Below are 27,477 nucleotides of genomic sequence, written 5' to 3'. Positions count from 1 at the left end.
TCTAGGAGGCATGATCTAAAAATAAAAAATATGGGAATTAAAAGAGATTCAAGACCTTATATTCTATAGCTCAAAATAGAACAGTAATAAAGGGAAACATTCCTATATGCCTCATAGACCCTCTCCTATAAGTGTGGCATACTACACACCCATAAAAGAGACACTATTTGACAAAGCTTTGTGAACACCCAATGATACCAAACATAGGCTTTGATACCATCTTTGTCACGACCCAAACAAGAGCCTAGACATGATGGGCATCTCAAGTCCCATATGGACTAGAGACCACCCCCTGCATCTAACCAAATAAACACAACATCCCCAATGTTAGATAGAATTTGATCATATAACAAGATAGCATAAGAATAAGCTTAATGATATTTAAATCATGTCTATTAACAAAAATTGATAACTATATGAAAAAACTACTAATGTTACACAAGTCCACAGTAATCCAACAAAGCCTTCTAACAAAAGAATCAAAAACCAATCTTGGTCGGGACATGTCCCCGACTCTGACAAATAAAAATAACATTGATAATGTTAATGATAATGAAACTCTCAAATCTAATCTATATAAGAACTGATGAAATTTCTAATTTTTCCAAAGTATGGAAGCTCACCACTTCACCATAAAAAATCTACGAACCAAGACAATCCACCTGTAATACCTCATATATTTTAGCATGTATATGACGAAGGAGCATCGATAAAGGTAAGGTGGTTTATTGAGAATTAAAGGTTAAAGGTGAGTGTTAACTGTAAATAAAAGTATTAAAGTTCCCTAGTGCATATAAGTATTAAGTTAACATGTTAAGACTTAGGATATGGAATTAATAAGTGAGTTACTTGCTTGATCCAAATTAAACTAGTAGGTGACAAGTAGGTGCATCATCTACTTTTACTTATTGACCAATCTAAGAACCAAGTAGGTGAATCACCTACTAACTCCTTGACTAGTTTATTGGTGCAAATACACTACCATCTACTTTAATTAATTTTGGCCCAAACTAAAAAAAAAAAATGGGCAGCCAAGACCCAATAGTTTTAAGTCCACAAGGTCCAAGTCCAATAGCTAAGCAGGTGCATAACCTACTTAGACTATTTGACCAAATTAAGAGATAAAGTAGCTGCATCACCTACTTAAGGTAAATAGACCTTTTGACCAGCTTAGTAGAGCAAGTAGGTGCATCACCGGCTTGGACTACTTGACTAGCTTAAAGAACCAAGTAGGTGCATCACCTACTTGGACCTTTTGAGAAAAAAGAAATATCTGGTCCCATTTATAGAGAGAGAGACAATCATGAAGGGGCATTTATATACAAAGATAAGCTCCCTTCACTATTATTTTCACTTGTAGAAAAATTAAATTCTCTCAAGCTCTTTTCAACCAAAAATAGTCACCTAATTTCTCCTAGGGTTCTTGAAGAAACCCATCTTATTTCTAGCCAAGGTAAGTAAAAATAACTATGGTTTATCTTTAATCCTATCATTGGAAGTTATGGAAATCAAGTTATTTTTTTCAATTGAAGTGTAGGATATCCCTTTTTGCTAAGCTTGGCAGTCCATTTCTCTTTAATCGCTAAGAATTTTCCAATAGTATCTGGTTCAACTTGAATGGAAACTTGGAGTCTTGATGGAGTACACTTTAAGAAAGAAAATTTCAAAAATAAAGGTAAGATCACTGCTCCAATTCTCCCTTTTTGTATAGGCCTTGATGGAGGATTTTATATATTTTGTTGTTAAGAACTCACGGGATGGTGATCGAAAGTCATAAGTTTAATATTTTATATTGTGTTGAAGTATTTTGGGAATATTTTGGTGATGTATATAGGTGTTGTTGTTGGAGTTAGTGGGTGACCTTATAGAATGGTTAAGTGGAGTTGTATTAAAGTATAGAAGGAGGGTGTGGTGATACGCCAAGTATTTTAGGAGCTGAATAGTCTTACTACTTGACAAGTGTTTAGCTACTATTTTTCAAGAGTTATGTTGTGATAAGTTGCTAATATTAGCTCCATTATGTGCTTATATTATAGATTAACACCTTAAAGTAAAGAAGGCCAATTCATTGTAATAATCAGGATGCATAACAAGGTATGTAAGGCTATTCTAGTTCATATTCTTTGGCATGATGTCTTAAACTCGTGTACCAATAAAGTGAGCTTCATCGATGGTGCACAAACCCCACTATAGTTAATCGACCTTTTATTTACTACCCATGGTATAAAAGTTTGTCAAAGTGTTATATATTTCTTTATATGAGTCAATATGATCCAAGATTATACAAGTTAAGAGTGTCTCATGTCGGACATACAATCTGTCCAAAAATTGCTTCAATTGTCTAATTGATCATCTACTATTTTGGCTACATATGTTGCTTTTTTAATATCATTCCCATTATGTTTCGGTATAAGGTGACCTTATAGAGTCCTTACCTAGTCAATATAAAGTTTATATGTCCTTTTAATCCTAATTAGAATCTGGCCACGTGTCTCAATAGTACCTATTCTCACATACCCTTCTACTTGTTATCACCTAGTAAGTATTTATTGTATAGTCTAAACCTCTTTAGTTGAGGAGTTACATGTATCCACTTGGTATGCACATATTACCTCATTTGAAATATCTAAATTTCTACACTTGAATCTGTGACAATTGTTATATGCTATGCAAAATCACTGGAATCTGCCACAACCCATATATGTTATATAATGTCACTTTCTTTCTAGTTATAAACCTTACCAACTTATTTGTTGAATGTCTTCATCTCTGTACTTGTCATATGTCTTCTTGGCTCATTAGTGAATTTGTTTTATGCCCAGTAAGGTTCATGGTGTCATATAAGTTCCAAAGTATTAAAATATTGGTGTTAAACTTTTTTTCTATATTATTGTTCTTGTCTCGATCCCATGTCTTCTTTTATTGGTCCATAGCTCTAAATCTCAATAATATTATGACTGCCAAAGTAACAATCTCAAAGAGTAAATAAACTAAGTAACAAAATCTAAAATGAATGGGTGGCATATCAAGGGCATAAGACTAGCATCGACCAATATTGATACCTTTATATGTGGGTGGTAGCTCTGGGGCAAAAGCCTAGGATGGGTCGATCCCAAAGTTTATGTATGGGTGACAGCTTAGAGGTGTAAAATCCCAATTTTATTTACCACGGATCTGATAGTCATTTGTAATGTCTTACAAAGTTACTAATGCAAAGAACGGTAAAGCAAAGAAAGGGATGTAATGTAAATGATTCCACAAGTATAAGAAAAAATGATCTTCTATCATTATCTATACAGTTTCTCCTGGTTTCACTTGAGCTTTTTTTTTACATATGGTTACTTTATGTCGTATGTATTCAGTACATTCTTTCGTACTAACGTCCCTCCTAGGGGAAACTATATTTTATGTAGCAGGTATATGTATTCCAGTTAATAGATCTCCCTAAAAAAGCATATTTTACTCAGCGGCTGTTGGTGAGAGATACAAATTAATTTGGGGTCTTGCTGAGTCTTTAGTAAGTATTTGATATTGTTTTATATTTAAGGGTATAGTAGGGTCCTATCCCGATATAAGATAATTTTATCTATCTCTTAGAGGCTTTGTAAACTATTGTTTAAGTAAAGAATGATGTTCTCTTATTCTCTAGTCAAGGCCCCAACGGCCAAGTCATGTATATATATTATAGGCCTATCTATGTTGATCTTTTTTCAGGGATCCTTACCTATACTTTGTAGAGCCTTATAATTATTACAATTACATGCATAGTAATCCCAAGGCATAAGTTGGTTCTCTCGGGCCTTTAGGGTATTTGGTGCCTGTCCTTCTCAATACTATAGAAGGCATGACAACTCTGCTCAAGAAAAGAAGACTTATCATCAGACCCTGCATTGTGTGGGGATATAGCGTCTGGAGACAGTTAGTAGTGTGAACACTAGCATGAAATATAGGGATAAGGGACAAAATAACGCCATAATCAAAACTTCAAAATATGTCAAAATCTAATGCACATAATCATGTTCAACTTCATAAATGTAAGTCACTTGCTAGGATAAGGAACAAGGCTTACTATTCTTTTTAACAATTTATTTTGGAATGTGTAGCTCAACCGTCATAACATAGGAAGGCACGCATGGTCTATGTGGGCCCAGCTCTCCCTCAGGTGGTAGGGCCTTAGTGTGTGTGGCCACATAAACTAGAGGGTATACATATGCACTATAGGGGACTCGAACCTCCTGGCACATCAAGGTGACACGAGAACCAAATCAAGTAATATAATATGGGGGACTTAAACTTCACAATCATATGAAAATAATAAGAGGGACTTGAACCACCTAGTCATATAGACCCCTGCTTCGGCAATTGTGGTTTCTAGTTTTGGTCTTTTAGGGCCTCCACTTTAACAACTCAACTACACAACTCTCATTAAAGCCCAATTAAAATATTTATCACACATTCACATTAATTGAACCATATTACACTTCAGGGCATAAGTTATTATTATCGTCATACCAACTACACTTGCAAGGTAATGCCAACATGCCAAACTAGAGGAATTCTCAAACCCTTTTGGTTTAATTATACCTTAGTTTGGGGAATTACACAACCCTATAAGGATCAATTCAAAGTCATTATGCTTAATTAACCTTTTACTTTATGCAATAGTTCAAGATTATTTCAATGTGCATATTTGTCATATTCAAAATCAATTCCAAGGTATTGGTTAAGGTCATAACCACTTCAAAAGTTACAAGTTTGGGAAATAAAAATCCCTAGTTCATTACCATTCCCATGGATAAAATTGATTTTAAAACCACTATATAAACATAGCCTATACAGGGACAAACATGAATCATCACTTAAATAAAAGTTATTCAACACCCTCAACCAATGTTTTCAAAACCAACCTCAATACCATATGAACAACACTTTAAAAACTTATGATTTTAGCAAATTAATAATTATGAAAGAGTAATTTTCATGAAATATCAAGTTTCACGAAAAGAATTCAACCCTTGAGCCCTTAGATGACCATCTTCTTGGAAACATTAAGTATGGTTACTTGAGAGACTTAAGAGAGATTTAGAACTGTTTGATTACTTTATGAATAAAATAAAACCAATAAGTTCTTTATGAACATGGGGTTTTAATTGGGTAAGAAGAAAATTGTCTAAAGTGCCCTTAATTTAAAAACTAAAATTTAGTCATCAGTGACTATGGGTCACTATACGACTCATATAGACTCATGATGACTCGTCACCTTAAGTCATAGCCAAGATAACCTCCAAGGCATTCATAATCTATTGACCCTATGACTTAACTAATATGACTTATAATGGGACCCTACGACTATTAGGGTCTAGTCATAGTCAACCAAGCAACCATTTAGGGTATACATTGGACACCCTGTAATTTGCACCCAATGACTCATAATGAGTCCTTACAACTCATAGCGAACTACTTGTAATCAAAGCATAATTCAGTCACCTACTTACTAATTTGGTTACGAGTTGGTCCAATAACCAGTCAAAACTCCCTACGACTTATCAAGAAAGACGTAGCCATGACAGTAAGGATAAAATTTCAAAAATTTCTAGGACCAAAAAACCAAGGTATTACAACTATTCTGTGGGTTAGTTGTTCATCACCCATGACTGCAGGAATGGTCTCACCTCATTAAACCTATGGGTTTTGATAGAAAAATATTGCTTCTCTATGTAATTGGTGCAAGTATCTCTCGGGTCTAGGATATGATTCAACCAATTGTCATCCTACTTATGATTCAAACCTGTACCTAAAAGTTCAGTAGCTAAGACCAAGATGCAGTACTTATCAAACAAAATTGTAAAACTAAAAAGTAAAATATAGCTAATTTTCAAATCCCTAACAATGGGGCCTAGAACATGTACTACATCCAATAGAACATCCAAATGTTCATGGTTGTGCAAGTAATAAAGTGGATATTTTGAGTTGAGTATCAATCACACATGTACTTTAAGTTTAGCCAGTAATCCAATTCAAGTGATACTATTAAAGTTGAGCAAGTGCGATTCGTAACCTAAAGAAAGTTTAAGTTTTTAATAAGCTAAAAGGAACAATGAAAAATCATGAGAATTTAAAACAGTTTTGAACAATATTTTGGAGAGTTCCAGGGTTAAGAAATCTTGAACATTCCTTCAAAGCTATACAATCTCATTGGTTAAGTTATTTATCTTAGTTGTCGAATTATGGACTTCTAAGCCTCTAATCATCTATCAAAATTAGCCTAACAATTGAATCATTGAGAGAATATGTGGGAACTAATTCAAATACATTTATAGTTCTTCCTGTATTTAAACCAATATGGAAAATTAGGTATATTCCTATCCTAATGATGAATCTAGTCTTTAACTCATATAAAATACAAGAACCCATTTTTTATGTTCCACATTCTAATCTAATTTTACTCTTTTATGCTCTCAAAGAAATATAGATATATTCTCAAGGTCGCGAATCAATAGAATAGTAAATACAAGAATATAATAACAACCAATTGTAATAACTAAGATTAACCAACTTGAATGTTATGCTAAAAAATCATGTTCGTAGCCTCAACCCTAAAAAAAGGGTTTTTAGCCGCTTATAATCTACTTTACAATCATGAAACTAATGTAGTTCATACAAGAATTAAGTTATGAAAAGAGAAGAATGAAAACTCTATTTGGATTCTCCCTCATGTATTTTCCTATCATAAGTTGTCCAAAGATTATTAGAATTAAAGCTACGTGTCCTATTTATAGTGTAGGACAAGTTGTACCAAAAATACCCAACTCTATGGAACTTTGAAATTATGGAGCCTAAAATCCATGACACTCTAATAAAAAGGATCCTAGCCTTAGTGTCACTCTAATAAATGGATCCTATCCTTTGTGGCATGTTTCTAACGCGACAACCTACTGCTTCCTGACCAAACTCGTTCGAACATTGTTTATTCTTTTCCTTGACTTCATGGCATATTCAAATCACTGTAAGATACTATTTAGGTGGTCCAAACTCTTCCATTTATGAACTTTAACATTACTTAATGACTTATATTGCATGACATCTCAATCTTGATGAGTTTTTTGCTTTAAACCTCATATTTTCTAGCTTAAAGAGCTTTATTTGTGCACTTCAAAGTCCATTGTTCATAGAAATATTACTCCTTGTTTATTCTCCATTTTGGCTTATGTATGTCTTTATAGACACCTCTAGTAACTCATCATAATCTTTAGGCCATGGAATACACAAAACTTATTAAAACTACACAAGAATATGCATAGCTTAGGCCAATTAAACTAGTTGTCTCTTCAAACCTTACCTTAGATATTTTAACTCTTGTATTGATTAAATTGATTAATATACCACCTAAAAATAACTCTTTAAACACAATTAATGGACTATTCACTTTATACTCCTTTAAGCACATCAAGTTATCCTCAAAACTAAGCTAACCATGTGCAAATGACACTTAGGTGTATAAATAAAGCCTAAGATCACCTTAACAACAAGTATTTGATAAATACAGTCACTTACTAATAGAGCTTGAGCACAAATCCTTATGGGTGCTTAAAAATCTTAATTTGAGTTTGAAAAATTCTGCCAATTTGAGGCTGGATCAATTGAATAAAATTGATGTGTTCTAACTTTGAGCATATGAGAAAGCCGTTGTTTATAAGGATGAAATAAATTTATACCATGATAGGAGGATAGAAGAGTCAGAATTCCAAGTAGGTGACTTGGTATTATTGTTCAACTTAGGGTTTAAACTCTTTTTGAGTAAGGTGAAATCCAAGCAGTCCAGACCTTTTAAGGTGACTCAAGTATTCACATTTAGAGTTGTGGAATTGGAAACAATGATAGGAAGAATTTCAAGGTAAATGGTAAATGATTTAAATAATATACTGGTTTTCAAAAATAGGTAATGTTGGTAACATTGGTGTATCTTGATGAAGTCTTAGTAGTCTGACTCTAAAAAAGGTGAAATTCTTATGGTTTGATGTTTGTGAGCTTAGTTTAAGAAGCTAAAGTATAAGTTGACTTCAGCTCTAATCTTGACTCTACTTGAGGGCACTGATGGTTTTATTGTCTATTGTTATGCGTCCCAAGTAGGACTGGGTTGTGTGTTGATGCATTATGGAAAGGTAGTTGTTTATGCTTCTAGACAATTGAAAGTTCATAAAAAGAACTATACAACTTATAATTTGGAATTGTTGGCGGTGGTGTTCACATTAAAGATCTGGCAGCATTATTTGTTACGGGTCCATGTTGTTATTTATTCTAATTATAAGAGCCTATAATATGTGCTCACTTATAAGAAGCTAAATCTAAGGCAAAGGAGATGGCCTGAGTTACTCAAGGACTATGACATGAGTCTTTACTATCATCCAGCTAAAGCTAACATGGTTGTTAATACTCTTAGCAGACTATCGATAGGAATCTTATCTTATCTAGATAAAAGGTAGCGAGATTAAGTGAAAGATATTCACCATCTAACAAATCTTGGGGTCTATCTCTTAGATTTTGAGGATGGTGACGTGATTGTCCAAGAGGTGGTGAATTCATCTCTTGGTGTAGAAATAAAAGAGAATTAAATGTTGGATTCTATCTTGATGCAAATTAAGATTAATATAGGTAGACAGAAGGTGATGATTTTCGAAATTAGTGGCGATGGTATCTTGAGGTGCCAAGGTAGATTATGTGTTCACGATGTTGATGGGTTGTGAAGGAGGATTTTGGATAAAGCTCATGAGTTGTGCTATACTATTCATCTTGGTTTGATAAAAATGTTTCATGATCTTAAGAAGATTTATTGGTGGAATACTATGAAGCAGGATGTGGCCAATTTTGTGGCTAAATGCATGATGTGTTAGAAAGTGAAGGTGGAGCACTTGAAGCCCATTGGATTGACTCTAGAGATTGAGTTATTGATGTGGAAATGGGAGATAATTAATATGGATGTTTTTATCGATCTTCCGCGGTCTCACAAGCAATATGATTTGATTTGGGTCATTATGGATAAGATGACTAAGTCTGCTCACATCTTTCCAATGTGGACTAATTACTCTTCTGAGGATTATGCCATGTTGTTCATTTAAAAGATCGTGAAGTTGCATGGTACTCCAGTTTCTATATTATCTAATTGGGGTACTCAGTTCTAATCTCACTTTTAGAGGTTGTTCTAGTAAGGTTTGGGGACTAAGGTAAACTTTAATACCACTTTCTACTAGTAGACGAATGGGCAAGCAGAAAGGATAATTCAAGATTGTAAAGATATGCTTCAGGCTTGTATTTTTAATTTTGATAGTAGATGGGCTGACCATTTTTCTCTCATAGAATTTTTCCACAACAACAGTTATCACTTTAGCAGTGGTATGTCTCTGTTTGAGGCCTTATATGGTAGGAGGTGTAGGTTTCCAATTAGGTTATTTGAGGTCAGTGAAAATAAGTTTTTTGGCTCTAATTTGGTTCACCAATCCATGGCAAAGGTAAAGATGATTAGGTATAGGCTTAAGACCGCCTAAAGTAGCCAAAAAGCCTACGTGAATGTAAGGCAAAGGGAGTTAAAGTTCATTATTGGTGATTGGGTATTCTTGAAGGTGTCTCCTATAAAGGGATTAATATGGTTTGATAGGAATGGGAAACTCGGTCTTTGTTATGTTAGTTAGTAGTAGGTTTTGAAGAGGGTTGGTAATGTTGTATATGAATTGGAATTGCCTTCTAGATTGAGCTCCATTCATCCGATTTTCATGTTTTCGTATTGAGATAGTCCGTGGGTGATCCTTCGATGGTTGTTACTTTGGAGAAGGTAGGTATTTCTAATTCATTGTCTTATGAGAAAGTCCTAGTTGAGATTTTGGAACGTCATGTCCATTGGTTGTGGACCAAGGATGTGGCATCAGTAAAGGTTCTTTGGAGAAACCAAAAGGTTAAGGAAGCTATGTGGGAAGCCAAGGAGGACATGAAGTCCAAGCATCCATTCTTGTTTCCCGTATTAGATAATCATTCTTGAGATTTGTGTATTCCTTAATATTTTTAAGTTCTGTCTTTGTTAAAGGTAAGTGTCATTATGTCTAGAGTCAAATCGTGCTAAAATGGGATTAAGTGACCCCTCGAGTTTTTGGTCCTTGAAAATTTCTAAAATTGTATCCTCACTATCTTAATTATAACTCCACTGATGAGTCATCGGGAGTCTTGATGGGTTATTGGACCAACTCATAACCAAATCAATAAGTATGTGGCTGAATTATGCTCTGAGTATGAGTGGCTCACTATGAGTCATAAGGACTCATTACGAGTCATTAGGTGGAAATCTTAGGGTGTCCAGTGTATACTCGAAATGGTTGTTGGGTTAACTACAATGGGATCCTATGAGTAGTAGGGTCTGATTATGATTCATATTAGTTGAGTCATAGGGTCACCAGATTGTGAGTGCCTTGGAGGCTTTCTTGGCTATGACTTATGGTGACATGTCATTATGAGTCTATATAAGTCATATAGTTACCCGTATTTACTGATGAATAAATTTCAGTTTTTAAATTGAGGGAACTTTGGAAAATTCCCTTCTCAGCCAATTAAAACCCCACATTAATTAAGCATTTAAGTGGGTTATTTTTCATTCATGACGTAATCAAATACATTCAAAGCTCTCTCAAGTCTCTCAAGTAGCCATACCTAGGGTTTCCCTAAAATAGGTCATCTAAGGGCTCAAAGGTTGAATTCTTTTAATGAAACTTGGTATTTTAGAAATTTTTCTCTTCCTAATTAGTAATTTACTAAAAGCATAATTTTTTAAATGTTCATATGGTATTGAGGTTGTTTTTGAAAACATGGGTTGAGGTTTTTCAATAACTATTATTTATGGGATATTTCATGTTTGTTACTGTATGGGTTATGTTTATATAGCGATTTTAAAATCAATTTGATGAATGAGAATGGTGAATGAACTTGGGATTGCTTTTTCCTAAACTTAGGACTTTTAAAGTGGGTATGAACCCAACCCCATATTGTGGAATTGGCTTTGAATAGGACAAATATGCACATTGAACTACTCTTGAACGATTGCATAAAGTAAAAGGTTGACGAAACATAATAATTTTGAATTTAACCTTATAGTGTTTCGTTATTCCCTAAGATAAGGTATAATTGAACCAAAGGGGGTTGAGAATTCCCCCAAGTGTATTTGGCATCTTGTCGTTACCTTGCAAGTTTAGTTGGTATGATGATACCATCAATGTATGCCTTGATGTGTAATATGGTTCAATTAATGGGAATGCGTGATAATGTTTTAATTCGGATCTAATGAGGGTTGTGTAGCTAAGTCATGAAAGTGGAGGTCCTGAAGGACCAATACTAAAAACTGCGGTTGCCAATGCAGGGGTCTATATGATCGAGTAGTTTGAGTCCCCCATATTATTTACTTATGATTAGGATGTTTGATTTCCTACATTATATTACCTGATTTGGTGCTTGTGTAACCTTGATTTGTCGGGAGGTTCGACTCCCCCAAAGTGCATATGTATACCCTCTATTTCGTACGACCACATACACTAGGACCCTACCAACTGGGGAAGCTGGGCCCATATTTCCCGTGGTGATTTCCTATGTTATGACAGTTGAGCTAGACAATCCAGGCTAAAGTCTTAAATGGCATAGTAAGCCTTGTTCCCTATCCCACCACGTCATGTAAATTTATGTATTTGCATATGATTATGTGCATTGGATTTTGACTAATTTTGATATGTTTATAATGGCATTATTTTGTCCCTTATCCTTGAGATTCATGCTAGTGATCACACCACTAACCATCTCTGAACGTTGTATCCCCATGTGGAATAAAGTAGGGTTCGAAGGCAAGTCTATTTTTCCTACACAGAGTTATCAGAATCGGTTCAGTTCGTCTGTTTAATGTAGTGAAGTGGTGAGCTTCCATTCTTTGGAATACTTAGACAATTCATCAGTTCTTAACATATATTAGAGTTGAGAGTTTCATTATCATTAACATTATGATTGTCATTGTCATCAGTCAGAGTCGGGGATATGTCCCAACCAAGATTGGTTTTTGATTCTTTTGTTTGATGGCTTTGTTGGGCTAATGTAGACATGGGTGACATTCGTAGGTTGTTGGACTAGTTATTGGTTGTCGTTTATTGATATGATTTAAATATCATTAAGCTTATTCTTAATCTATATTTTTATATAGTTGGATTCATCCAACATTAGGGATATTGTATTTATTTGGTTAGGTGCAGGGGGTGGTCTCGGTCCATGTAGGGCTTGAGATGCCCATCACGGTTAGGCCCTGGTTTAGGTCATGACATAAAGTGGCACTCCCATTTGTAACTAATGTCACATCCAATATTCGCAAACTGACTGTATGAGGTCGATTTGATCTTACGCATAACATGGTGCAATTGTTGCACATTAGAGTTCACTTTAAAGGTTTTCACATGAGGATCCATAGGTTTTCACATCAGTGACACATTTGTTCCCTCTAGAATCTCTATACACTACCAGAGGCTCACTATTATCCCCTTCTTATTATTAGGGGGAGAAAAGAAATGGTTGAAGGTAGAACAATCAAACTCAAATTTGAATTATTTGGAAAAGCAGTTCCTTATCTTATTCTATCCTTCCGGCAAAGCAGAAAGGTTGAGGTGTGAGATCCTAACTTTCAAGCAGAATCTAAACAAAAATATCTATCTTGCATAGGAGAGATTCATGTTCCTTCTTAGAGATCACGCACATTACCAATAGACAAATGAGGTATTAGCTCATACTTTTGTTTGTCTTGCCCACAATTCCAAAATTTTTCTAGATTTCGCGGTAGGTGGTCAGGGTTTGGAGAAATCCTATGACGAGTTGTATACTCTCCTAAACTAAATTGCATAAGGTAATCTAGAGTGGTAGGGTGATGTGTATAGAAGTATGATGAAAGATCCTATAGGTATAATCGAGGTGAATAGTATAATAGCATTAACTACAAAGTTGTCCTACTTTCAAAACCAGATAATGATGCAGTTCAATAAGTTAGGTCTGACTAAACCTCGTGCCTAAGTGAATGCAATTTGATAGGGTTATACTTGGTGTGAAATTTATGGTGGTAGTTGTCACACCTCAAATCTCACTAGGGACGTACTGGCACCCATAGCCATAAAGGCCTGAGAGAACCAATTCATAACCTTGTACTTCTTATGCATGTAACTATGACAACTAAAGGTTCTGAAAAATGTGATATTATGTATCGATAAGAATCATTACATAGGAAAGCACAAACTTATATATACAAAACTTGGCCGTTTGGGCCACCACGTCTAAAGACAAGACACTGCCATAACTTTACATTAGTCTATAAATCCTCAAAAGATACATAGACTTAGTCAGGGTCGACAAACCCCTGCCCTACTCTTGACTTACTGCATAATACCAAAATATATGGAATAGACTTGGAGAGCCTCGAATTAACCTGGAGCTCACCAATTGTCACTGAATAGCCTGCGCTCCTACTAGTGACATGTATGAGCTGAAGTACCTGTGCCTGCAGCATGAAATAGAGGTCCCCCATGAGGGACATCAATACGAAAATATGTACTGAATATGTAAGGCTAAAAGTAACAACACACGATGCAAGAGCTCAATAGAAATCAGTTACAAATGTATAAGTAGTACTAGTAGACAACCTTTATATATACTTGTGGGACTACAAACATTACGTTCCTTTCTTCACTTTTTACCTTTCTTACTTCATAATCTTTGTAAGCCATATATAATACAAATGACTAGCTGATCAGTTGTAAATAGATAAATTAGGATTGGCCCATGCTAGGATTACGCCCCTGAGCTGCCACCTACATATAAAGATTGGATCAGCCCATGCTAGGATTATGCCCCTGAGCTGCCACCCATATAAAGGTATCGAGATTAGACCATGCTAGGGTTATGCCCTTGAGCTACCACTCGTTTTATAGATTTATGTTACTTAGTTTATTTAGCCTTTAAGACTGTTACTTTGGTGGTCATAACATTATGGTACCTTGAACCAATAATCTGCTAATAAGAGACATATAAATGGACACTTAACGCAACAAAAATAAGGTAGGGAGTTGTCCGCACACAAATGAAGTGTTTAGGAGGTGAAAATAACACATGAGTCTTATTTGAATAGGTGGAGAACTCCTAAAATCTTCTAATGAAGATAGACGTGTAGGTTTAATAAAAAGCATGTATTGAGGTATTTTAACATGTTAGAGAGTAGGAACAAGGTCATTGGCGACATGGAATGTAATGTGCTGCTATTATGTATCACTTGTTAGAGTATAACCTTGGAATCTTACTTGATGGAACAAATGTCCAATTTCATGCCAAAGAGTACAAAATAGAACATGCCTTACATACCTGGTTATATAACTCCGAAACTAACCCGACTTGACTTTCCGCATTTCAGATTACTTATCTATAATAGAATACATGGTAAACTAGTATTAGCAACCAACTAACACATCTAGGCAACTTAACTTCACCCAAAATAATAACTGGGTGGTAAGCCATTAATCTATCAATCAAGGGTGTTATTTTAACCATTTTCTCATCCAATTACACCTACATACCATATAGGCTCTTATAAGATTCACCGAAACCATCTCGGCTTTATTGCACATTCCAAACAATACTCAAAATAGATTGGGCAGTAAACAAATGCAATAATTGGTTGGGTGATGTGCCATCACACCTTTCTTCTATATTTCATTATAAACTAATCATACCTTTATCCAACATCAACCTAGCATCCCATAACATATACATACAAAACAGCCCACAAAACAGCCTCAAATGCCTTTTATTTTAGCAATCAATTATTGAACTCATCATCTCTTTAGTTCTCAATAACAACACATTCATAATTCTCTTTCAAATTCGCATACAAGGGAAACAAAATGGAGAAGTCACCTTAACTCAATTCTGCAACTTATTCTTTTAATTTGAACTCCTCAAAACTTCAACTTTCACTTTACTTTACACTTTAAACCAAAGAAGAAAAGAGATCTCTTAATAATAAAGAAAAAGTGAAAAAGTCGCTTGTTCTATATTCTTCCATGTATTTATAAATAGGCACCTATAGCAGGTTTTCCTAATCTTCCATGAGATAATTAAGCCAAACCATAAGTATTTTCACTTACCTTGGGCTGCAAAGGTGAGGGTTTCTTCAAGAACCCTAGAAGGAATTTTAGGGCTGCTCCTTGTTATTTTAGAGAGAGTAGAGAGATTTTGTGAAATATACTATTTTTTGTGACTTATAAATGAAGTAAAATGAACATCAACTTGGCCTTATGAAGTCCCTATTTTGTCCACCTCCTTAGCTGCATTTTGGACCTTAAAATTGGTCAAATTGGTCCAAGTAGGTGATGCACCTACTTAAGGGTTCAAGATGCTCAAATTTTCAAAGTAGGTGATGCACCTACTTAAATTCTTATTTTGGGATCAATTATCTTGGGCCTTTTCCATAGCCATGGGTCCATTAATTTGGTCAAAATAGCTTAAGTAGGTGACTCACCTACTAGCTTAATTAAGTCAAGCAAGCACCTCAATATTTTATTCCATTTCTAGCTCCTAATCCCTTTAATCTAACCTTCAACTTATACACACTTGGTCACTTTAAACTATAGATTCAAATACTAGCTTACGATAAAAGTTTACATAATCTTATTGACGTTAGCTTAGTCGCATAACATTAAACTGTACGGGCAGTATCTATAATTCCATATATACCATTAATACTTTCATAACAAATCGAATCCATTACCTATACCACAAGGCTATACCAAGTTCCATATAATTAGAACAAGAACAAGCAAAATACTGAATGTTACATCTTCCCGCCTTAGGACATTCGTCCTCGAATGTTAACATAACTATCCAACTAAAACAAGTTCAAGCCTAAGTTTAATATCCCTATTATCATATAGTACTTGTATATTACACTTACTTATTATTGCTCTAATTCAGCATCTTGGACTTTCTTTTCATATTTGAACAAATGGGGGTACTTAGATTTCATCGCTTCTTCAGCTTCCTATGTTATCTCTTCTACTTGTTGGTTCCTCCAAAGAACTTTTACAGAAGCTATTTCTTTATTCCTTAACTTCTTAACTTGTCGATCTAAGATAGTAATGGGTATTTCTTCATAGGTATGATCTTTCATAACTTGTACATCTTCAGTAGAAGTGATATGAGATGGGTCTCCCATGCACTTTCGAAGCATTGAGACGTGAAATATTGGATGAACTATTGAGAACTCTTGGGGTAGCTCTAATTCAAAGTGACTTGGCCAAACCTCTGAGTAATCTTGTATGGGCCTATATAACGTAGACTTTGTTTTACGTTCTTACAAAATCTCATAACCCCTTCATTGGTGACACCTTCAAGAATACCCAATCACCTATAGCAAACTCTAGTCCCCTCTCTCTAACATCTGCATATGACTTGTGTTGACTTTGGCCTTTTTCTAGCCATTGTTAGATCACTTTAACCTTTTCCATAGCTTGATTAACAAGATCTGGGCTGAATAAGGCACTTTCACCCTCTTCAAACCATCTAATTGGGGATATACACTTTCTTCCATACAAAGCTTCATATGGTGCCATTTTGATACTTGAATGATAGCTATTGTTGTAGGAGAACTCGATGAGAGGTAAATGATCATAAACTACCTTTCAAGTCTAATACACAAGCTCTTAGCATATCTTCAAGTGTTTGAATGGTACGTTCTGCTTGTCCATCTATTTGAGGGTGAAAAGTTGTACGTAGATTCACTAGTGTTCCCAAATTTCTCTGGAAAGACTTCCAAAAATTTGTAGTAAATTGAGCTCTTCTATTTGATATAATAGAGATTGGAACTCCTACAGCCGAACTATCTCTTTAATATATAATTTGGCATATTCTTCAACTGTATAAGTGGTCCTAACTGGCAAAAAGTATGTTGATTCGGTAAGCCTATCAACTATCACCCATATGGAATCAAACCTTCGAGATGTATAAGGAAAACCAATAATGAATTCCATATTGATCATGTCCCACTTCTAGATTGGAAGATCTATACATTGTATTTAACCCCCGAGCTTTTGGTGCTCTACTTTAACTCTTTGAAAATTTGGACATTCGACTACAAACTCTGCAATGTTCTTCTTCATGTCACCCCACCAATACATCTCTTTCAAATCAAGGTACATTTTTGTTGGCCCTGGATGGATGAAATACCTTGAATGATGTGCTTCTATCATAATCCTCTTTCTTATCCCGTCTACATTAGGCACACACAATCTATTTTGGCACCAAAGTACTCCCTCTTACGTAAGCTTAAATGCCTTTGTCATACCACATTGCAAATTCTTCTTAAGATATAATAGAATAGGATCTCCATATTGCTTCTCTTTTACTTCAGCTACTATTGAAGGTTCTACAGCATTATGCACAATAAGCCCCTCATCTGGAGTTTCAAGAAGGCGAACCCCCAAATTGGCTAGTTGGTGTAGATCCTTAGTCATCCCTTGTCGTTCTATAGATGGGCATAAGTGACTACCATAGACTTATGACTTAATGCATAAACTGCCATATTTGCTTTTCCCGAATGACACAAGATATCAACATCATAGTCTTTTAATAACTCAAGCCATCTCTGCTGCCTCAAATTTAGGTCCTTCTGATCAAAGATATATTGCAAACTCTTGTAGTTAGTATATATATCAACATGAATCCCATACAAGTAGTGACGTCATATCTTTAAAGCAAATATAACCGCTGCTAGCTCCAAATCATGCATTGGATAATTTTTCTCATGTGGCCACAATTGTCTAAAGGCATATGCAATGAATTTACCATGCTGCATCAATACACACCCTAAGCCAATTCTTGAAGAATCACAATACACCACATACCCTTATGTTCCTTCTGGAAGTACCAATACGGGTGTAGAAGTCAACTTATTCTTCGAATCTTGGAAACTTCTTTCACATGCATCATTCTATTGGAACTTGGACGCTTTGTGTGTTAGCTTTGTTAAAGGTACAAAAATTGAATAAAATACATCAACAAACCTTCTACAATAACCTGCCAACCTAAGGAAACTATGAATCTCTGTAGGCATTATAGGTCTTGACCAGTTCTTCACGGCTTCTATCTTTTGAGTATCAACCTTTATTCCTTGATCAAATACAATATGATCTAAGAATTCCACAGATTTTAACCAAAACTCATATTTGGAGAACTTTGCATATAGCTTATAATCACAAAAAATTTGTAACACCTATCATAAGTGACTGGCATGGTCCTCAACTGATCTCAAATAAACCAAAATATCATCTATAAAAACTATCACAAACACATCCAAGAATGGATTGAACATCCTATTCATCTAATTCATAAAAGTTGCAGGTGCATTAGTTAGACCAAAAGAAATGACTAAAAACTCGTAATGATCGTACCGTGTTTAAAAACTATCTTGGGTATGTCCTTCTCTTTGACCCTCATTTGGTGGTAACCAGACCTCAAATCAATCTTTGAAAACCCCCTGGCGCCTTGCAACTGATCAAATAAATCATCAATTCTCAGAAGGGGATATTTGTTCTTAACAGTCACCTTGTTCAGTTGCCTATAGTCAATACACATTCTCAATGATCCATCCTTCTTATGCACAAATAATGCTGGTGCACCCCAAGGGGACACACTAAGCCTTATGAATCCTTTTTCTAGCAAGTATTTCAATTTCTCTTTCAACTCCCATAATTTTGTCGGGGCCATTCTATACGAAGGAATTGAAATTGATCGAGTGCTTGAAATCAAATCAATACCAAACTCTACTTCTCGTTCTGGAGGCAAACCTGGAAGATCTTTAGGAAATACATCAGGAAATTCATTCACTACTGGAATAGTTTGAAGAGTTGGTAGCTCCGCATCTGTATTTTTCACCCTAACTAGATGACATATGTAACCCTTGGAAATCATCTTTTTTGCCTTAAAATAAGAAATAAGTTTACCTCTTGGTTTACCAATATTACCCTTCCATTCAAGGTTTTCTCTTTTGGAAAATAAAAATACAACTTCTTAGTTTGGCAATCTACTGTGGCATAACAAGAATCCAACCAATCCATACCTATTATAGCATCAAAATCTACCATTTCTAACTCAACCAGGTCAGCCATTGTACCACGACCACAAATATTTACTATATAATTTTGATACACTCTCCTAGCTAGAATAGATTTAACAATCAGCGCAGATACTTCATGTGGCTTAACTAGCAATTCTGGTGTATTTTTGAACTTTCCAGCAACCATTGGAGTGACATATGATAATGTAGAACCCGGATCAACTAATGCATATACATCATATGAAAAGATGGACAATGTACCTATAACCACATCTGGAGAAGCCTCTGAATTTTGTCAATTCGCTAAAGGATATGTATGATTCCGAACTCCACTAGAGCTAGCTTCTTCTTTAGCACCTCTACCATTACCCATAGGTTGTACATCTCTACCTGAATAAGGCACCGATGATGATGATGCATTGGCTGATCCAGTAGGTCATGCCATACCACCTATGCCTCTATGAGGGAATTTTCTCTTCATATGTTCTAATATACCACACCAAAAGCAACAATTTGTCCCGAACCGATATGCACCTAAATAAATCTTTCCACATTGTTTACATGGTTGTTGAGGAGGCCTTAACTGGGTCATACTTCTTTGCTCTTGATACCTTGTTGTTCGGGAACTCTGACTCTCATTTCTTTGCCCAAACTAGTTGCCTTTAGACCTGTGAAACTGTGGTGGAGCACTAGCTGCAGAATAAGAAGCTAATGGCCTAGGAGTTCTATTAGAAAACTGAGGCCTAAAATCTCCTTGGGATTCCATAAACTACCCCATAGATCTAGACCTCTTGAAATACCCTATTTCCAATTATTGTGTTCTTCTTATTTACCTCTGATCCTCTATTTTTTGTGCAAATACTTGTATCGTTGCTATGTCCATGTCTTTGTTCAAAGCATCAATAGTACAATCTCTAACTAGATATGGATCCAATCTATCCATATATTGATAAACTCTATCAGCCATTGTAGCGACTACATTAGGAGCATACCTAGCCAAAGAGTTAAACTGGTAACTGTACTCCCTCATGCTTATATTTCCTTGGAAAATATTTAGGAATTGATCCACATGGGCTTATCGAATCTCGAATGGAAGGTAATGATCTAGAAATGCCTCTTTGAACTCTTTCTAAGTAGCTGAAGGTGTATCGATACCCCTAAATCATTTCCAGTCTTCATACCAAAATATAGCCTCCCCTTTGAATCTATATGCTGCTAGCTCAACTGTCTTTTTACCCGATACATGCATGACATCTAGAGTCCTTTGGATTGGATTAATAAAGTCCTGTGGGTCTTCATTAAGATTTAATCCATTGAATATGGGAGGATCCAATTTAAGAAAATCCTGTGTTCGTAGGCTAGCTGCCATATATGTACCACTAGAACCTATGGTTGGAATGGCTTGTCCTTGAGCTTGTCCAGCAACTATACGATCCAATAAAACAAACTAGACAAGAACCTAGCTCAAGCTAGTAACACTAGTTTTCCGGGTTGAACTCTAAATGGCTTAATTAAGTACAAACTTGTTTGGAATTCACTTTGAACATTATAAACACATGATTTAACACTTTCACACACATTTTTCTCATTATTAACCCATAAAGTATATGAATCATCCTCAAAATAAGGCTATAAAGGTAAGAATAGTGAAACGAGAAAGCGTAAATACACCCAACATCAATGTTGCCTTACTAACCCTTATCTTGTTCTTAGTTAAATATTACCTTTTGAGTCTCTAGTTATTAGATAACAGCTAACCATCTTACTTAGATAATACCTAGTAGCGTGGATTGATAGTTAAACTTTAAATTACTGATGTGATTCTTTTTTCCTAGTCACTACTCCTCTTTTGAAGTAAGTAGCAATAACCTAGGTGGGATCTTAATGTTGGCCACCGCTAAGAAATCAATAAAATGAAGAAGAATCCAATACATGCAAGAATATTTATATAGAATGACTTTGCACTTCCTCTACTTTGTTAATCTGCCGGGGTTCCCATAACTCTAGCTAAGGGAATTAGCCGCTGATAGTTATGAGATCAATTATGGAATTAACAAAAAAAATTACAAAATCAATCTCACAATAATGAAAGACTAAATCCCAAATTCTTAAACTGAATAACAAACCAAGAACTATAATTTGTTTGTGAACGTGTCTCTAAAGGGGCCTTCTTCTCAATCAATTAATATGTGAATGTATGAATTGATAAATCAATACAAAGCCTAAAGGGTATTTATGGATTACAAGAAACCTTAGAACACAAATACTAAATAAATTAGAAAAACTTAATTACCCATACATAATAGGACTTAAAAATATCATAGGAGTGTTATGGGGATACATGGAAAACCTAGGAAATGATTTAGGAATAATTCAAAAAAGTTAAGGTTGGTGGCTATTTGAGATCTCTACATGTGCCTTGGCCTTGGTTGTAAGTAGTACTTGCAGCCTATGATGATATCTAAACAACACCTCCTACCATATGATGATACCGTTGCTGTCAAAATATAGTAACCTTATAAAGATTAGGATCAAATTCCATGGGAATACATGGACTCATGGATTTCAGATATTGTAATCAATGGGTAAGAACTGGGAAAATTAAATAAGGGATTTGAATGGAAATATCGAATAAAAAGAAAATATCAAATTTAGTTGTGATCAGTATTGGTGAAGCCAAGAATTGTGTTGCCTATGTCTATTTAACTCCATAGGCTTATCGTGCTATATTGAAACAACCCGATACCTTGCATGTTAAATTAATAAGTTATGTACCATCTACAATCTTTTTGACGAGTAGATAGATTTCACCCTTTACCTTTTGAGTCTCAGGATGTTGCATTACTAACCCTTATCTTAATCCCAATTAAAAATTACCTTTTGAGTCTCTAGTTATTAGATGAAATCTACCCATCTTACGAAGATAATACCTAGTAACGTCGATCGAAAGCTAAACTCAAAATTACTGTTGTCATTATCTTTTCCTAGTCACTACTTCTATTTTGGTGTATGTAGAAATAATCTAGATGGGATCTTAATGTTGGCCACTGCTAAGAAATCTATTATAGTGAAGATAATGCAATGCATGCCATAGGTATCGGTTCAATTCAACAATCTCATTTCCCCTACTTCGTCAATCCACTAGGGTTTCCATAACCCTAGCTATGGATTTTAGTCACTCATACTTGTGAAGAAATCAATATCATTCATAGTTGAAAGCATAGATGAATCACATTGACAAGAATTATGAAACCCCACAACCATTACTGAATTAATCAACTATAGTCAATACACGTAAATCAAAAGATCAAAATCAAATCTTGGAATCAAAATATGTTTGTGAATATCAAAAGTGCATAACTACTGCTAAAAACACATAAAGGCTATTTATAGTACATGAGGAAATGCTAAAACCAAAGCCCATGCGAAATAGGAGAAAATAGGGTTGGTGGCCACATGTGGTGTATACCCACGGTCTGGCACCGGACGAAGGTTGTACCTACGATCTTGGCCCTAGGCATTGGTAAAAACCGCAGGTACCAGATGGAAAAGATCCTACAAGTCAACTCTCAGTAAATTGTACTTCTGGCACTTGCTTTGCCTACCTGCGGTCCGTAGGTCCTACATGCGGTCGTAGGTTGACTTAGTAGGTGCCAGGAGTTATCTTTTTAGATCTTCTTCGATTCTCAAACACGATTTGATCACAATCAAGCCGTAAAGTGTCCTAAATATCCATAATTGCTCTAAAACATAATTTTCAGCAAAACATGCCCAAAAAGCATTATATCTAAAAAAAAAATAACCTCAAAAGCCTACATATTTTCCTCGTTTAAAGCATCGAAAGTGCTATATTTTTTCAGCACATCAACACCCTCAACTTAGAATGTTTGAATGTCCTTAGGAAACAAAGAACAAAAAAATAAAAGTGATGCTTAACTAGTAGAAACTAAGTTATTCAAGGAAGTCAGTCAACACGTAAAACTCAAATTAGAACACACCCCCTCCAATCTTATTTTTCACTACCAACTGTGTATGAACATGAAGCACAATAATATGACACAATGGGATCAAGGTATAGCAATTACATTACCAACAGAAAACCACTCATATATACAAGTTACACTATCCACAACAAGGAAATAGCTAGAAATATGACTCAAATACCCTCACAGCAAGCATGTCCCACTCACTCATATGAAATAATGCATGTTAATTCAGGAACAATCAAGATACACTCTCACTCAGAAGAGAATTTCCAATCAATGCATGTCAAATACCATAGACTTTCCCTTATTTTCTTTATCTTATCATTCAGATAGTTAGTCAGGTTAGAATCACTATAAGACTTTTCTCGACTTGTAATGTGGGCTTGGGGGATGGTATAGAACATATGGACATATCAAGTGACTAAGCCTCCTTAGCACTACACTAACTTTGGGATCTTACTTACTAGCCAATTTTTTTTTATTCCACCCTTATTTCTCCCTTTATATTATTTATTACAGATTCAGGTTGGATGAGGTTTTTTATTCTTTCTTTTTCTCTTTTTCATAATTTTTCTTTTATTTTTAATTTTATTTTCTTTTTCTACCACACCCAGTCCTACTAACTTTTTATATTATTTTACCCTTATTCATACTTATTTTACACTATGCATAACCCTATGATAGACACCCTCAACTTAGGCGTTTTGCCTGAGTTAAGGTGTACAATATCTAAGGAGGACTAGGGCCAAAATAGGTTCATTGTAATATAAATGGGAAGGTGAATGATGAAACATGAAAATTAGGATTATATGGCTAAAAATTGGGATCAAGGGATATAATTCACATATGGAAGGTTATTTAGGCTAAAAGTGGACTATAATAAAAAAAATGGTCTATGATCCTTTCCTAATCAATTATCCTTCAACCCAGTGATAGCACCCAAGTGCACACACAAGTGAACGTGGTCTACCAAGTAATATAGTGGCCTTAAAGAAAGCCAAATATTGATCCCACAGGGACTTGTGTTAACAACTATCTACTTCTACTTTAACTATTAAGATTATGTAACCAAGAGAGTTTTAGAACTGTAAACTAAAGTTAAACTAAATAGTGTGTAACATAAAGACTTAAGAAAATCAATAGAATAAGGCCAAGGGTTAGAGCACTTCGAAAAATCATACTATGCTTTGAATTTCATTCATAAAATTGCTTATCTTAGGTATTGATTCATCGGTTTTATCGCATGATCTTGGTCTCCCAACCTCTAATCGTCTACCTAACATGGACATTACAACTACATCGTTGAGCGGGGATGTAATAATATAATTAAGTGCTTAAAGCTATCATCCAACATGTGAACCAAGAAAGACTAATAGGTACATCCCTGTCCTAGATGCTAATTCAAATTCCTTATTTCATAAAGGAATAAGAACCTTACTTTTCACATCCCTACATTCTATCTTTCTATTCCCTCTTCCGAGATCAAAAAGTCGACTATGAATATATTTAAAGTGCCATGAATCCTTAAAATTATTAAAACAAATATAAAAAAAATAACCAAATATGATAAGAAAATCAACAAAATCAATTAATAATGATAATAGTCATGTTCTTGGCTTTAACCTCAGAAAGGGCATGCTTAGCCACTAATCGACATAATCATGATCCAATAAATTGAATACATAATCAAATAAATTAAAAAGATAAAGTGAAAGAATAAAAACCCCAAATAAATTGTTTATAATCCCCTCCCAATACTCTAAGATGTCAAAAAGTATTCAACAAAGTGTGCATAAGATCTATTTATAGTTGGAGTGATTTTTGGCCGAGTGTAGGTGAGAGAGAGTCATGCCCATGGGTGCACCGGATTGCCAGGTGCCTTGGGCTCTAGAAAACCTCTCCAATGGGTGATGTGCAGGCTTTATAGAGACCAATCTTTGGGTCAAGGCAGGCCTATCGCACACACTCGTCTAAACTCTAGGTGACTCAATTAAGCAAAAACTTGTTTGAAAACTCTTTTATACATTGAAATTACATACTTGAACACTTACATGATTATTTATATCATCATTCGCTCATTAATCACCCGAATCATCCTCAAAACAACTCATTACTCAAAGCATCATAAGTTAAGGAGACTACACTTCTACTATATGTACGACACTCAAGCTAGTACTACAATGACTATATGGGATGAAAGTTTTTATAATAAGCATGTTATGTACATAATTGATAGTTCAAGAACACTACTTCAAAACATCCTAGCCTCAAGCATTGACTCACCAAGTTAGCAAACTCATTCACATTGTTCAATAAAAGACATCATACGAATCAACCACCTTTATCAAAGATGTTCTCTCACCACAAGAGAGTTACCCATAAATACTCATATAAATGCAATTCATATCACAATGGTTACAAGAATAAAGTTACGCTTACTCTCATAAGAAATTCACAAGTTACACAATATGAACCATAGGCTTGCCCTAGTGTAGTACTTCACTTATATCCGAATGATGAAGCTTAAGATAAAATATGTCTTTAATAGTGGTAATGTAGGCTAAGGAACGGTTAGAAACTATTCTAGCCAGTAATATTGACTATCTTCTCTAAGCGCTTTAATACATCATATTTTTACTATTAACTCACCTCTAATAACCAAATAACACCATTTTTTTCTGCCCCATTCCTCTTTGTTTTTCACCTCATATCATTAAGCATATTCGCATATACTATGGTAGGGGTAGGCTATGTACACATCATTCAAATTTACACCTATTCACACCCATTATACATTAAGCACCCTATAATAGCCACCCTCAACTTAAGCAATTACCTTAGTCGAGGTGCACAATATCCAAGGAGGATCAGGGCTAAAACAGGTTCATTGTAACACACCTGGGCTCAAAATTGAAATTTGTTTAGCACAAATTTCTCTAACTCCCAACCACAACACAATAATTTTACACACTAATAACTATCACTTTGGGGCTTCAATTTTACCTTTCTCTCTCTTGAATTTTAAACTCCTTACTAAATTAATTTAACACAAGCACTTAGGAGCTTTTGGATCAAATTAAGGTCTATCAAAGAAGGGAATTAGGCTACATATAAGAAAGCCAAATAAAAAGCTAAAGGCTCAATGGGGCTGACTAAAATTATGCACAGGGTAGGTAAAAGAGGGTATAAACTTGGCTATCAAATAAATGTCTATATTATCTCCTAAACCCATACTCTTTATTTTGCTTTATACATACACTAGGTAAGTTCTAGACATCACATGTGATAATCAATATACAAATACCTCACACGCACATGGCACATACTCAACTCAAGTAGGATCATCATAGACTATTAACCAAACAATCACATGAATTCACATTAAGCCAACAAGTACAAGAGTCATAATCATGAGTCTAGGAATCTCAAAAGTATCAATTCACATAATCAACATGCTCTTTTAATACAAATCCACTAAGCATCATGCAATCACATATAGCACTAACAAGAATATTCCAGTTATTCCTAATACCAAAAATTTTAAATTTACCTAAAAAATGTGAATTTTCCCACCCCATACTTAAAAATCTACTCTGTCCCTAAAGTATACTTTAAAGTAGAGATATAAATACTCCACGAGGACTCTAGGACTAGATAGTAGTATCTTTACACATCAAAGGGGTCTGGGGATCCACACTTAGTCTTTGTCATGCTCCTTAGCTCAGGTTTCCTAGTACTCAGACTTTTGACTAACTTGTGAATCAAAAAAAACATAAACTACATAAAGTAAAAACTAAAAATACTAAAACTAAAACATACCTTCTTAACTTGGGTTTCCTCCTAAGCAACGCCTAATTTAGTGTCACGGCACAACCCAACTCAACTTAACGAAATTCCTTCATCCTTTTCCTCATACTTAAAGACCATCTTCTTATTTGTTTTTGACCTCTTAAGTGTGAACTCTTAAGGTTAATATATTTTTAATTAATAGCCTTTCAGATTCATCAATCTTCATCAATTTATGCTTTGGTAATTGTTGCTTGGGCTACTCAATGAGGAAGTCAAAAAAGGTCTTTTATGGAACTATCTCCACCACCCCATACTTATCCCATTCAATCACAGTAATCATCCATAAGTATTTTTTAGTGGGATAGTGTGTTAAGCGATTTGTACACTTTAAAAACTACTTCTTTATAATTCAACCTCATTGTGAGTATGCCCTCTCTCACATCTATCAAAGCTCCTCTCGTTGTTAAGAATGGACGTCCCAAGATGATCGACACCCGCTCATCTGCCTGAAAATCTAAAATAATAAAGTCAGCAGGACTAATA

Source organism: Capsicum annuum, chromosome 9 (genome assembly GCF_002878395.1).
Source record: "Capsicum annuum cultivar UCD-10X-F1 chromosome 9, UCD10Xv1.1, whole genome shotgun sequence".
Classification (NCBI taxonomy): Eukaryota; Viridiplantae; Streptophyta; class Magnoliopsida; order Solanales; family Solanaceae; genus Capsicum; species Capsicum annuum.
This window is presented reverse-complemented; position numbering follows the sequence as displayed.